General features: G+C 46.7%; 1 pseudogene; it reads right to left on the reverse strand.

The window, feature by feature from the left end:
* Positions 1-11,484: 11,484 nt before the first annotated feature.
* LOC125525305 lies at positions 11,485-12,051 on the reverse strand (annotated as a pseudogene).
* Positions 12,052-13,280: the final 1,229 nt, after the last annotated feature.

Here is a 13,280-nt window from a genome sequence, read left to right on the forward strand (position 1 = left end):
GTCTAAGGAAATGATACTTGACATTCAGAAAAGCTACAGCAAACGAACTACACAATCTTTGAGCTAAGCTTAGGATTGGGTCTTGTCCATCACATCATTCTCCTAATGATGTGATCCCGTTATCAATGACATCTAATGTCCATAGTCAGGAAACCATGACTATCCTTTGATCAACGAGCTAGTCAACTAGAGGCTCACTAGGGACGTGTTGTGGTCTATGTATTCACACATGCATTACGATTTCCAGATAACACAATTATAGCATGAACAATAGACAATTATCATGAACAAAGAAATATAATAATAACCATTTTATTATTGCCTCTAGGGCATATTTCCAACACTGACAGATCCACCGTTCAATATAAACACGTATCCGGTTTGCGATTTAGAATTGTCCAGATCAGTGTCAAAGCTTGCATCAACGTAACCATTTATGATGAGCTCTTTGTCACCTCCATAAATGAGAAACATATCCTTAGTCCTTTTCAGGTACTTTAGGATGTTCTTGACCGCTGTCCCACTCCTGGATTACTTTGTTACCTCCCTGCTAAACTAATAGCAAGGCACAGATCAGGTCTGGTACACAGCAATGCATACATGATAGAGCATATGGCTGAAGCATAGGGAACATGTTTCATTTTCTCTCTATCTTCTGCAGTGGTCGGGCATTGAGTATTACTCAACTTCACGCCTTGTAACATAGGCAAGAACCCTTTCTTTGCCTGATCCATTTTGAACTTTTTCAAAACTTTGTGAAGGTATGTGCTTTGTGAAAGTCCAATTAAGCGTCTTGATCTATCTCTATAGATCTTGATGCCCAATATGTAAGCAACATCACCGAGGTCTTTCATTGAAAAACTCTTATTCAAGTATCCTTTTATGCTATCCAGAAATTCTATATCATTTCCAATTAACAATATGTCATCCACATATAATTTTAGAAATGTTACAGAGCTCCCACTCACTTTCTTGTAAATATAGGCTTCTCCAAAAGTCTGTATAAAACCATATGCTTTGATCACACTATCAAAACATTTATTCCAACTCCGAGAGGCTTGCACAAGTCCATAAATGGATCGCTGGAGCTTGCACACTTTGTTAGCACCTTTTGGATTGATAAAACCTTCAGGTTGCATAATATACAACTCTTCTTCCAGAAATCCATTCAGGAATGCAGTCTTTACATCCATTTGCCAAATTTCATAATCATAAAATGCGGCAATAGCTAACATGATTCAGACGGACTTAAGCATCGCTACGGGTGAGAAGGTCTCATCGTAGTCAACTCCTTGAACTTGTCGAAAACCTTTCGCAACAAGTCGAGCTTTGTAGATAGTAACATTACCATCAGCGTCTGTCTTCTTGAAGATCCATTTATTTTCGATTGCTTGCCGATCATCGTGCAAGTCAAACCAAAGTCCACACTTTGTTCTCATACATGGATCCCATCTTAGATTTCATGGCCTCAAGCCATTTTGCGGAATCTGGGCTCATCATCGCTTCCTCATAGTTCGTAGGTTTGTCATGGTTTAGTAACATGACCTCCAGAACAGGATTACCGTACCACTCTGGTGCGGATCTTACTCTGGTTGACCTACGAGGTTCGGTAGTAACTTGATCTGAAGTTTCATGATCATCATCATTAGTTTCCTCACTAATTGGTGTAGGTGTCGCAGGAACCGGTTTCTGTGATGAACTACTTTCCAATAAGGGAGCAGGTACAGTTACCTCATCAAGTTCTACTTTCTCCCACTCACTTCTTTCAAGAGAAACTCCTTCTCTAGAAAGGATCCGTTCTTAGCCACGAATGTCTTGCCTTCAGATCTATGATAGAAAGTGTACCCAATAGTTTCCTTTGGGTATCCTATGAAGACACATTTCTCCGATTTGGTTTCGAGCTTATCAGGTTGAAGCTTTTTCACATAAGCATCGCAGCCCCAAACTTTAAGAAACGACAACTTTGGTTTCTTGCCAAACCACAGTCCATAAGGAGTCGTCTCAACGGATTTAGATGGTGCCCTATTTAACGTGAATGCAACCGTCTCTAAAGCATAACACCAAAACGATAGCGGTAAATCAGTAAGAGACATCATAGATCGCACCATATCTAGTAAAGTATGATTACGACGTTCGGACACACCATTACGCTGTGGTGTTCCGGGTGGCGTGAGTTGCGAAACTATTCTGCATTGTTTCAAATGTAGACCAAACTCGTAACTCAAATATTCTCCTCCACGATCAGATTGTAGAAACTTTATTTTCTTGTTACGATGATTTTCCACTTCACTCTGAAATTCTTTGAACTTTTCAAATGTTTCAGACTTATGTTTCATTAAGTAGATATACCCATATCTGCTCAAATCATCTGTGAAGATGAGAAAATAACGATACCCGCCGCGAGCCTCAATATTCATTGCACCACATACATCAGTATATATGATTTCCAACAAATCTATTGCTCGCTCCATTGTTCCGGAGAACGGCGTTTTAGTCATCTTGCCCATGAGGCATGGTTCGCAAGTACCAAGTGATTCCAAAAGTCCATCAGTATGGAGTTTCTTCATGCGCTTTACACAAATCTGACCCAAACGACAGTGCCACAAATAAGTTGCACTATCATTATCAACTCTGCATCTTTTGGCTTCAACATTATGAATATGTGTGTCACTACTATCGGGATTTAACACAAATAGACCACTCTTTAAGGGTGCATGACCATAAAAGATATTACTCATATAAATAGAACAACCATTATTCTCAGATTTAAATGAATAACCGTCTCGCATCAAACAAGATCCAGATATAATGTTCATGCTCAACGCTGGCACCAAATAACAATTATTCAGGTCTAAAACTAATCCCGAAGGTAGATGTAGAGGTAGCGTGCCGACGGCGATCACATCGACTTTGGAACCATTTCCCACGCGCATCATCACCTCATCCTTAGCCAATCTTCGCTTAATCCGTAGTCCCTGTTTCGAGTTGCAAACATTAGCAACAGAACCGGTATCAAATACCCAGGTGCTACTGCGAGCTCTGGTAAGGTACACATCAATAACATGTATATCACATATACCTTTGTTCACCTTGCCATCCTTCTTCTCCGCCAAATACTTGGGGCAGTTCCGCTTCTAGTGACCAGTCCCTTTGCAGTAGAAGCACTCAGTCTTAGGTTTAGGTCCAGATTTGGGTTTGTTCTCTTGAGCAGCAACTTGCGTGCCGTTCTTCTTGAAGTTCCCCTTCTTCTTCTTCTTCTTCCCTTTATCCTTTTTCTTGAAACCGGTGGTTTTGTTAACCATCAACACTTGATGCTCCTTTTTGATTTCTACCTCCGCAGCCTTTGGCATTGCGAAGAGCTCGGGATTTGTCTTATCCATCCCTTGCATATTATAGTTCACCACGAAGCTCTTGTAGCTTGGTGGCAGTGATTGGAGAATTATGTCAATAACACTATCATCCGGAAGATTAACTCCTAGTTGAATCAAGTGATTGCAGTACCCATACATTCTGAGTATATGTTCACTGACAGAACTATTCTCCTCCATCTTGCAGCTATAGAACTTATTGGAGACTTCCTATCTCTCAATCCGGGCATTTGCTTGAAATATTAACTTCAACTCCTGGAACATCTCATATGCTCCATGACGTTCAAAACGTCGTTGAAGTCCCGGTTCTAAGCCGTAAACCATGGCACATTGAACTATCGAGTAGTCATCAACACGCGACTGCCAGGCATTCACAATGTCTGTAGTTGCTGGCGCGGGTGGTACACCTAGCGGTGCTTCCATGACGTAATTCTTCTGTGCAGTAATGAGGATAATCCTCAAGTTACGTACCCAGTCCATGTAATTGCTACCATCATCTTTCAACTTTGCTTTCTCAAGGAACGCATTAAAATTCAACAGAACAACATCACGGGCCATCTATCTACAATAACATAGACAAGAAAAATACTATCAGGTACTAAGTTCATGATAAATTTAAGTTCAATTAATCATATTACTTAAGAACTCCCACTAAGATAGACATCCCTCTAATCATCTAAGTGATCACGTGATCCATATCAACTAAACCATAACCGATCATCACGTGAAATGGAGTAGTTTTCAATGGTGAACATCACTATGTTGATCATATCTACTATATGATTCACGCTTGACCTTTCGATCTCAGTGTTCCGAGGCCGTATCTACATATGCTAGGCTCGTCAAGTTTAACCCGAGTATTCTGCGTGTGTAAAACTATCGTACACCCGTTGTAGATGAACGTTGAGCTTATCACACCCGATCATCACGTGGTGTCTCGGCACGACGAACTTTGGCAACGGTGCATACTCAGGGAGAACACTTTTACCTTGAAATTTAGTGAGAGATCATCTTATAATGCTACCGTCAAGCTAAGCAGAATAAGATGCATAAAGGATAAACATCACATGCAATCAATATAAGTGATATGATATGGCCATCATCACCTTGTGCCTTTGATCTCCATCTCCAAAGCACCGTCATGATCACCATCGTCACCGGCGTGACACCTTGATCTCCATCGTAGCATCGTTGTCGTCTCGCCAACTATTGCTTCTACGATTATCGCTACCGCTTAGTGATAAAGTAAAGCAATTATAGGGCGATTGCATTGCATACAATAAAGCGACAACCATATGGCTCCTGCCAGTTGCCGATAACTCCGTTACAAAACATGATCATCTCATACAATAAATATAGCATCATGTCTTGACCATATCACATCACAACATGCCCTGCAAAAACAAGTTAGACGTCCTCTACTTTGTTGTTGCAAGTTTTACGTGGCTGCTTGATACGTCCATTTTGCATCATGCTTTTATATCGATATTTATTGCATTATGGGCTATTATTACACATTATGTCACAATACTTATGCCTATTCTCTCTTATTTTACAAGGTTTACATGAAGAGGGAGAATGCCGACAGCTGGGATTCTGGGCTGGAAAAAAAGCAAATATTAGAGACCTATTCTACATAGCTCCAAAAGTCCTGAAACTTCACGGAAGACGTTTTCAGAATATATAAAATATACTCAGCGGAAGAGATTCACCAGGGGGGCCACACCCTGCCCACGAGGGTGGGGGGCGCCCGCCCCTACCTCGTGGGCCCCCTGGTGGCCCTCCGGTGGCCATCTTCTGCTATATGAAGTCTTTCAATGGGAAAAAAATAACAAGCCATCTTCTCGGACGAAACTCCGCCGCCACGAGGCGGAACCTTGGCGGAACCAATCTAGGGCTCTGACGGAGCTGTTCTGCCGAGGAAACTTCCCTCCCGGAGGGGGAAATCATCGCCATCGTCATCACCAATGCTCCTCTCATCGGGAGAGGGTAATCTCCATCAACATCTTCATCAACACCATCTCCTCTCAAAACCCTAGTTCATCTCTTGTATCCAATTCTTGTCTCCAAGTCCGGGATTGGTACATGTGGGTTGCTAGTAGTGTTAATTACTCGTAGTTGATGCTAGTTGGTTTATTTGGTGGAAGATCATATGTTCAGATCCTATATGCATATTAATACCCCTCTGATTATGAACATGTTTATGCTTTGTGAGTAGTTACGTTTGTTCCCGAGGACATGGGAGAAGTCTTGCTATTAGTAGTCATGTGAATTTGGTATTCGCTCGATATTTTGATGAGATGTATGTTGTCTCTCCTCTAGTGGTGTTATGTGAACGTCGACTACATGACACTTCACCATTATTTGGGCCTAGAGGAAGGCATTGGGAAGTAATAAGTAGATGATGGGTTGCTAGAGTGACAGAAGCTTAAACCCTAGTTTATGCATTGCTTCGTAAGGGGCTGATTTGGATCCATATGTTTCATGCTATGGTTAGGTTTACCTTAATACTTTTGTTGTAGTTGCGGATTCTTGCAATAGAGGTTAATCATAAGTGGGATGCTTGTCCAAGTAAGGACAGTACCCAAGCACCGGTCCACCCACATATCAGATTATCAAAGTACCGAACACGAATCATAGGAGCATGATGAAAACTAGCTTGACGATATTCCCATGTGTCCTCGCGAGCGCTTTTCTCTATATAAGAGTTTGTCAGGCTTGTCCTTTGCTACAAATAGGATTAGGCCACCTTGCTGCACTTTATTTACTTTTGTTACTTGTTGCTCGTTACAAATTATCCTGTCACAAAACTATCTGTTACCACTTATTTCAGTACTTGCAGAGAATACCTTGCTAGAAACCGCTTATCATTTCCTTCTGCTCCTCGTTGGGTTCGACACTCTTACTTATCAAAAGGACTACGATATATCCCCTATACTTGTGGGTCATCACTGCTATGGGGTAAGCAAGAACCGTTCTTACCTACGCATCAAAACCATAACGATAGTTCGTCAAGTTAGTGATGTTTTAACCTTCGCAAGGACCGGGTGTCGGTGTCAAAACCGGCGGATCTCGGGTAGGGGGTCCCGAACTGTGCGTCTAGGCGGATGGTAACAGGAGACAAGGGACACGATGTTTTTACCCAGGTTCGGGCCCTCTCGATGGAGGTAAAACCCTACTCCTGCTTGATTAATATTGATGATATGGGTAGTACAAGAGTAGATCTACCACGAGATCAAGGAGGCTAAACCCTAGAAGCTAGCCTATGGTATGATTGTTGTTCATCCTACGGACTAAAACCCTTCGGTTTATATAGACACCGGAGAGGGCTAGGGTTACACGGAGTCGGTTACAATGGTAGGAGATCTATATATCCGTATCGCCAAGCTTGCTTTCATGCCAAGGAAAGTCCCTTCCGGACACGGGACGAAGTCTTCAATCTTGTATCTTCATAGTCCAGGAGTCCGGCCGAAGGTATAGTCCGGCTATCCGGACACCCCCTAATCCAGGACTCCCTCAGTAGCCCCTGAACCAGGCTTCAATGACGATGAGTCCGGCGCGTAGATTGTCTTCGGCATTGCAAGGCGGATTCCTCCACCAAGTACTTCATAGAAGATTTTGAACACAAAGGTAGTGTCTGGCTCTGCAAAATAAGTTTCCACATATTGCCATAGAGAGAATAATATTTACACAAATCTAATCTGCTGACGTATTCTGTAGCGTGAGATCACACCACGGCCAAGTCTTTATTCGAATCGTTTTACTGTCCCACCTCAGCTCGTTTAGCGAGGCGGTTTCCTTGGCATGTCTTGTTAAAGCAGAGATCGTGTCCCCTTATTCCGGGATTCTCATCAATACGGGCGTGGGTAACCCAGTCGTACCCGTTGGTATGTTTTCTCGATCAAAGGCGAGTCCCAAACGGTCACGGGGAGGGCCCTTGGTATTCAACCTCTTATAAAGAGACCAAGGCCTTACTCCTTTCTTTTAATCCCAAACGAGTTTGCCCTTCGCCTCGAGTTCCAACACCCGAGGCTCTAGATTTCAGGCGCTTCGGACCTTCGACAATGTCCGGTTCCGACCTTCGAGGCCGATGGATGCCCTCCTCCGTGACGGAGGAGGACGTGCTGAAGTTGAGAGAGGCCAGGTTCTTGACCGGCGAAATCTGGCATAGGCTGCCTGCTCAAGGGCAGGTCATTCCCACTCCCAAGCCTGGTGAGAGTGTGGTGTTCATGTATCACTTCCTTCGGGGGCTAGGCTTCCCGACGGATCCCTTCGTGAGGGGGCTCATGTTTTATTATGGGCTGGAATTTCACGACTTAGCTCCGGAGTCCATCCTCCATATTTCCTCATTCATCGTCGTGTGTGAAGCCTTCCTCCATATTACTCCTCACTTCGGACTATGGCTCAAGACCTTCAAAGTAGAGCCGAAGATGATCGAGGGACGGCACGCGGAGTGCGGAGGTGCTTTTATAAGCAAGAATGCTGGTGCTCCATGGCCCGAGGGCTCTTTTCAAGAGGAGTCCAGCTTATGGCAACGAGAGTGGTTTTACATCACCGTTCCCAGGGGCACCAAGTGGGTGGCGCCACCTGCCTTTCGCTCGCCCCCCCCCACAGCTAGTGTCATGGGTCAATAAAGGACTGGACTGGGGGCCATCCAAGGACGTGCCCTTGTTGCAGGGCCACATTCGAGATCTCCTAGAAAGAGATAGCAGTCTGGTCGTGGTGACACAGGTTATGCTGATTCGCCGAGCTCTGCCCTGCAAACGTCGCCCCCTCCGCCTGTGGGAGTTCAATCCGGAGGGACCACGAGGTCTCCAACATTTTATGGGCGCGACGCCCGTGGAGATGTACAAATTGTTCTTCGGATCACAAGCAATGCGTCCAGACTTGATCGAGGACGCAGGTCTGAGCTGCAACCGCCTGGATACTCAAGTAAGTAGCCATGTGCCCGGACTCGCAATCCGCATATTTATCATAAAATTGCCCTTAAAATAGCTATCCTTTAAACAGGAGTGGATAGCGAAAGCAAAGCTAATCAGGTGTCCGGCCCCCCTCCCCGAGACCATGCCGGGTCCCGTGCTAGTCAGGATGTTGGAGGTTGTGCCTTCGGAGGAAAGCGAGGGAGAGGACAAGGAAGCTACGGCCTCCTCGAAGAAGGCTGTTTGGAAGGGAGGAATCGAAAATTCCTCTCCTCAGGGGAAGAAGAGGACCGCCTCTGACGATCCGGAGACCATGGCCTCAAAGCGGGGGAAGAAGTCTTCGTCAGAGGGTCTTGCGCCGGGGGATACTTCGGCCGAATTATGCCCTCAAGGGGAACAGCCCTCCACCGAGCCGTAAGTAGAGAGGAGTTTTTCTTTTTAAGAAATGAGAGAAATCCTTGCGTTATATCTAAGAAGAGTAATCGAAAATTTACCTTGTAGCTCGGACCTTAGCCCTTCTCAGCAGAGCTCGTCTTCGGGGGATCTTCTTTCGGAGATGATGGAGAGCGGAACGCCTCCCCCTGCCGTACCGCCTTGTGAGGCGGGCGATCCTGAGGTATCGTCACGGAGGGTTTCTCCGAATCCGACAGGGCCGGAAGGTAGTCATATGGCCCCCCAAATCCCTCCGCGTCCGGCCTTCGAAAAGGGCCATCGGACGAGTCCGGCACCGTCTGGTGCGCGGTCGGAGGAGCTGAAGGATCTGCTAGGGTGAGCATCTATCTCAGAGGAGCACCGTGCATTGATGGGTATGGTGATTGAGAGGATTTCATCCGCGGAGAGCGGATTGCACGAGGCCGTCAGGAGTTTACTGACAGGTTTTGAGGTACACGAAATAATGTACCCTTTTTGGACAGTTGCACATAAATAAGATGCGCCCTGTGTAGATAGTAGCCCCTGAGACTCCGTGCGTTGTCAAAAGTGATGGCGCGCAGATGATCATAATCCCAGGTCTAATATGCCGCCTTCATACGTAGGTGGCGAAGTGTCGGATGGCCAGCCGGACTAATGAATTTGCCGAGCTAAAGCGGCAACTTGACGTGGCAGATGCCGACATCGCGCTTGCCAACAAGCGGCTTGATGAGGCACAAGGTATGTAATTACTCTGGCAGCACCTGGTAAGAGGAGCTTTATGCCAGTATCTTACATGTGTGCGGTTGATGCAGATGGTGCTGCTGCCATGGAGAATCTTTGGGCGGAACTTGCCCGAGCCAAGGAGCAAGCCAGGAAAAGTGATGCAGCTGCCGGAAAGGCAATTGAAGAGCTGAAAGCCGAACAGGCTGCTCACAGCCGAAGCAAGAAGGAAATGGCCGAGATGACTGTGAAGCTGAAGAGCGCTGCTGACCGTTGCAAGCTTCTTGAAAAAGAAGATCAGGCGGAACAGACGGACCTGGAGAAGGCCGTTGCCGATGCCAAGGATGCTCGCTCTGCGATGAGAGCTATGAAGGAGGAGCTGCGTCAGGCCGGAGAGATCGCGGCTGGAAAGCCCTTTATGGTGCGGAGGAAGTTCTGTGATCCTAAACATGCTTCGTTAGACCGGATGTGGAGTACGGCGGACACCTATCTAGATTTGGCAGCGAGTGCCGCAGATGCGGCTGAACACTTCCGAGATCAAGAAGATCGCGAAGTGGAAAAGCTCTTTTGGTCGCAGTTCCACAATCCAGAGCGTCCATTGTCATTAGCCGATCGTTTGGCCGAATGGGCCGAGCTAAATAGGTTGTCCGGACTCGCCATGAAGTATGTCATGGGTCATCTGTGGCCAGAGAGGCCAGAGCCGAAAAGTTATTTCAACTTGGTGCAGCAGTTCCTTGGTGCAGCGCCACATATCAATGCGACGAAGAGGTCAGCGTGCATAGAGGGTGCGCGGATGGCTCTTGCCCGTGTCAAGACATACTGGGCAGAAATGGAGGCCACCGCTGTTGCATCCCAAAACTCGGATGGAAGCCGAGTACCTGCCGAGCACTATTTTCAGGAAGTTCTGCAAGGCGCTCGTTTAATAGAGACGTAGTGCTCGAAGGATACTATATTCGAATAGCATATATTATTGTAAAACAATATTTTGACAAATTGTAGAAGCTTTTTATACTTGTGCCTGCAAGTATTATAATACCTCCTGTGCGGCCGTTTAACATATATGTATATATAATCTGAAAGATGGCAGTCGTCGGCTTCAGCCCCCACGCACATAATGCGGGGGTGTTCGCACAAGGCGCATTTTCACACTTGATCCAATGTCTTGGTCCTACAAAGGAGGTGATAGCGCAGCGAACTACGCAATCGGACTATGATGCTTTATCACTTTCACTTAGCCATAGGAGTTTGACAGTGAGGCTACTTATATAGCCCCTGGTGGCGCCTGCGCTCGCCCGAACTCGGGGCGTGTATGTGCCTGGCCGGGTAGTGGCCCTTCGTTAATGCGGAGGAATCCTAAAGATTCCGGTAAGTCATCGAGTGGTTAACCAGTCTCACGCTATATCATGACAGTCAGTTTTCGACTTTCTCTACGGAGGTGCTCGCCTGGCCGAACCGGGGCACAATCGCAGTAGTTCTCCTGGTGCCGCCTTAGCCGATAGAGCGGAACGTAAGGTAGCAAAACACAGGAGCCGGGCAAACCCAACATTTGACCAAAGACATGATTCGGAGCTGATGCATATAAGTCCAAACTCGCGACGCCGAACACTCCCTAAGGTATTCGGTCTTTATGAGGGCGGGCGGGATAACGCCCTTATTAATAAGCCCCTAGTGTCCAGGTATGTGCAAAACTCTGACGTGGCCACATGCCAAAACGCCAGCCTCCTCCTTGGTTATACCAAGAAACCAGGGGATGTGTATCAACAAGAGACAGTAAAAAAGGTTTACGTAGGGTCTTAATCTGAAAAGAATCCTTGGAACGAGTCCCTGCTGCACGTCTGCGCCTGTGTCTCCGTTGTGCTGTATCCTGGACGGGTGTAGCACGGTGTTCATCTGTAAAAGAGAGGAACCTAGTTTAGGAAAGATCGTGCCAAACATGAGTTATACTAAATAAATGAAGTATAAATCGAAATGGGTAAAATTGAGCTTTATTGTCTCTTGTTTTATATGCGCGGAGCCCCTAGTACAGGGGTATACGGCTATTAAGCCTTTATCAATTGTATGTTTATGCCGGACTCGTCTAGCCGTGTCCGTGGTCTTGACGACCTGTTTAGGTGCTTTGGCTGGTGAAGCTGCTTTATTGTGGGGCTATCAAGGCAGCCGCACTATCTTCCGCGCGGGAGGAACACTCAATGTTTTCCCTTTAATGAGATGATGCCTCGTGGACCGGGCATCTTAAGCGTAAGAGATGCATAATGCGGTATTGCGTTAAAGCGGGCGAAAGCTTCGCGTCCCAGCAGCGCTTGATAGCTACTTGAGAATGGGGTGATGTGGAAAGCTAGTTGTTCGCGACGAAAGTTATTGGGGGAACCGAACATAACTTCTAGCCAGAGAGAACCCATGCAACGGGCATCCGGGCCTGGCGTTACCCCTTGAAAGGAGGTTTTGCTATGGTGAATTTTTGTTGGGTCTATCCCCATGTTGCGGATTGTGTCCTGGTATAACAGGTTTAGACCACTGCCGCCGTCCATCAGGACATTTGTAAAGTGGAGTTCGCCGATTATTGGATCTAATACCAAGGCAGTCCAGCCTGCGTTCCGGATACTTCTAGAGTAATCCTGATGGTCGAAGGTGATCGGTTTTAACAACCATTGGCGAGACTCCTTTGGGATAGGCCGTATGGCGCGTATCTCTGTTGGCGCCATTTTGTTCGTCACGTGAAGTAAGTTTACTGTTTTGATTTCTTGTGGGAAATCCTTTTGTTTCCCGGTGCTCCGCTTGTGGGGTTCATCGTCGTCCTCACTTGGTGTGTCGAGCCCCTTGTATTCGGCGTTGAGTTTGCCGGATTGCTTGAAAACCCAACAATATCTCTGGGTATGGTTCGCAGGCTTCCCGAGAGTACTGTGTATTTGACATATCTTGTCCAAGATTTTGTTTAAGTTGGATAGCTCGTCCCTGTTATCCTTGAGGGACGGCTTTCTCTGATTCTGCCGCGAGCTTTTGAATCCAGCGTTGACCGCCGTGCTCTTTGGGATGTTTCTCTTATTCCGGCGCTGGTCCTTGCTGCGTCGGGGTTTTCCGTTTCCATCCCTAACTTCGGATGTACTTGGGTCGCTGGTGCTACATCTTGCCAACCAGCTGTCCTCTCCTGCGCAAAAGCGGGTCATGAGGCTTGTTAATGCGGCCATTGTTCTTGGCTTTTCTTGGCCGAGGTGTCTGGCGAGCCATTCGTCTCGAACGTTCTGCTTAAAAGCTGCTAGGGCTTCGGCGTTCGGACAGTCGACTATCTGATTCTTTTTGGTAAGAAATCTGTTCCAGAATTTCCGGGCTGACTCTCCGGGCTGTTGAGTTATGTGGCTGAGATCGTCTGCATCCGGAGGGCGGACATAGGTCCCTTGAAAATTTTCCCAGAAAGCATCCTCAAGCTCTTCCCAACTTCCAATGGTGTTTTCGGGAAGGCTTTTGAGCCAATGCCGGGCTGGCCCTTTAAGTTTGAGGGGTAAGTATTTTATGGCATGGAGGTCATCTCCTCTGGCCATGTGTATGTGGAGGATATAATCCTCGATCCAGACCCCAGGGTCTGTTGTTCCGTCGTACGCCTCTATGTTTACGGGCTCGAATCCCGCTGGAAATTCATGGTCCAGCACCTCATCGGTGAAACATAGGGGGTGTGCGGCACCCCTGTATTTGGGTGTGCCGTGATGTTCGGATATTTGTTGTGTTGCATTGCTTACTAGAGCTTGCTTTCTTGACCTGTAGATAGATCTGGCTGGGCCATCTTTTTGATGCGGATCCTTTGGTGGATCGCGTGCCGGCTTGTGTGCGGCGCCGCTTGCCACTCCATGCTGGCCATGCGGTCGTCTAT

Source organism: Triticum urartu, chromosome 7, assembly GCF_003073215.2.
Source record: "Triticum urartu cultivar G1812 chromosome 7, Tu2.1, whole genome shotgun sequence".
NCBI classification, from domain to species: Eukaryota; Viridiplantae; Streptophyta; class Magnoliopsida; order Poales; family Poaceae; genus Triticum; species Triticum urartu.